Genomic DNA, 2418 nt, shown 5'->3' on the forward strand with positions numbered 1-2418 from the left:
GGAGGCTGATGGTTCTTATCCCTACAGTATTTTTTTCCAGATTCTAACATGTGTATCAAAGTTGGCCGAAATTGCTCCAGGAGTTTAGGATGACCTTTTTACCCATGAATTTGCCCGCATACGCTTACATCAGATGTATTTCACACATATTTCACACGTATTTGTAATATGTTTCACCAGTATTTCTAACGAATTTCAGCTTGTAGTTTCATTTTCACGTAGCTCAATGTTTTACATCGTACCTCCTGAACTATGTGCTGCACTATGCTATAATTATGAAGGTATATCTAGTCTTATATGTGGCCATTGACTGAGAAATGTGCAGTGAACAGAGTTCATAATAAGAAGTAATAAATTAAAACGTCATGCATGATGCGGCAGTTTTTCACATCTCTCTGTATACGATTTTATATTTCCTGAACTGAGTCACAGAATGATATATTTTTGTTGGCACATTCAGCGGCAGATTTAGATACTGTCAGCTAAAATTGTTGCGCGTAGAGTTAATCGCAACGAAGTAATAAATTTAATCGTCTTGCATGATGCGGTAGTTTCTTTGCCCATCTCAGTGTTTTTGACGTCATACCTCCAGAACCAAATGTTATAGAATTATGTAATTTTTCTGAAGGCCGTGGTACATGTGAATACTGCCTGCAAAATGTGTCTAGAATAAATTTAGTAGTAAAGAAGTAATAGATTAAATGTTATGCTTCATGTGGCAGTTTTACTTTATGAAAAGCGAAAATGTACTAAGCGATAAACTTTCATTTTTCATGTAGTTGGGGTCATCAGCGAGAAAAAGTTTCTTAAAGATGTTTAAAATATGTATTAAGTTTGTTGCAATCCTCTAAGTGCACTATTTCTCAAATGTCGGATGACTAAACTATGAGTATTCGCACGTAGTGGGATACACTGCTATTTCACCTCTGATAGATCGGTGGTTCTTACTTCCACAATGTTTCTTTCCAGGCACAAAGGGAAACCTGTACCAAGTTTGGTTGAAATTGGTCCAGTGGTTTAGGAGGAGACGTGGGACATACATACATAATTTCTGGACCCATTTTTATAATTTGTATGGATGTAGACTTAAAGAAATTTTTTTGACAGTGTTGTCTGGGATATTCTCTAGCAGGGGTGAAATACATAGAGGGAAAGGTCGTTTACAACTTATACGCCTGTACATTGGGCAAGCGTTAAAGGAACCCAAAGAAAGATTGGGAGAAGGAATTAATCTTCAGAAAGAAGAAATAAAAACTTCATGGTTTGCCGATGACACTGCTGTAATTCTGCCAGAGATATTGAGGACTTGGAAGAGCAATTGAACGGGATGGACAGTGTTTTGAAAGGAGGATATAAGATGAAGATCAGCAAAAGGAAAAGAAGGGTAATCAAATGTAGTCGAATTAAATCGATCGATGCTGAAGAAACTAGATTAGGAAGTGAGACACGCACAATTGCAGATGAGTTTTGCTATTTGAACACAAAAATAAATAATGAGGGCAAAAGTAGAGACGATTTAAAATGTAGACTGGCAATAACTGAAAGGCGATACTGAAGAAGAGAAATTTGTTTATAACTAATGAAGTTTAAGGGTTAGGAAGTCTTTTCTGAAGGTATTTGTCCGGAGTGTAGCCATGCATGGAAATGACACGTGGACGCTAAGCAATTCAGACAAGAACATAACAGAAGGTTTCGAAGTTTGGTGCCACAGAAAGGTTAGGTGGGTAAATCGCGTAGCTGAACAGAATAGAGACGAAAAGAAGTTTGTGGCACAACTTGACTGAAAGAAGGGGTTGATTGATGGGATACACTTTGAGACATCAAGGAGTCATCAATTAAATACTGAAGGGAAGTGTGGAAGAGGGGGGGGGGGGGGGGGGGGAAGAATTGTAGATGGAGACCAAGAGATGGATTCAGTAATCAACTTCAAATGGATGAAGCTTGTAGTGGTATTCGGAGATTAAGAGGCTTGCATCGGATAGAGTAGCATGCAAAGCTGCAACAGGCCAGTTTCCGGACTGAATACTGCAACAAAATTCCAATCAGCATTGTCAAAAGCTTCCCTTACGTTCACAAATGCTGAAAACGTAGGTTTGTCTTCTTTCAATCTTCCTTCAGATCGTAGGATCACTAAAGCTTCGCGTGTTCCTACATTTATCCACGACCCAAGCTGATCTCCCCCAGGATCGACTTCTATCAGTCTTCCCATGCTAATGGACTACACAGAGCTGCTGCGATACTCAAAACGGTGGGGCAGAGCTCCACAACTGGTCGCACTGGGTAGTCTAAGTATCCGATCATCCCTATGTAATGCGGAATCGACCACTAGACGCAACAACAGGCGGACCCTACAGAAAAGAAGTGAGGCGGGGAGTAATGTGTTGTCAGTAGAAACGCAGTGAGAGTAGAGTAGGTTGG

The sequence above is a fragment of the Schistocerca americana genome, chromosome 7, assembly GCF_021461395.2.
Source record: "Schistocerca americana isolate TAMUIC-IGC-003095 chromosome 7, iqSchAmer2.1, whole genome shotgun sequence".
In the NCBI taxonomy this organism is placed as follows: Eukaryota; Metazoa; Arthropoda; class Insecta; order Orthoptera; family Acrididae; genus Schistocerca; species Schistocerca americana.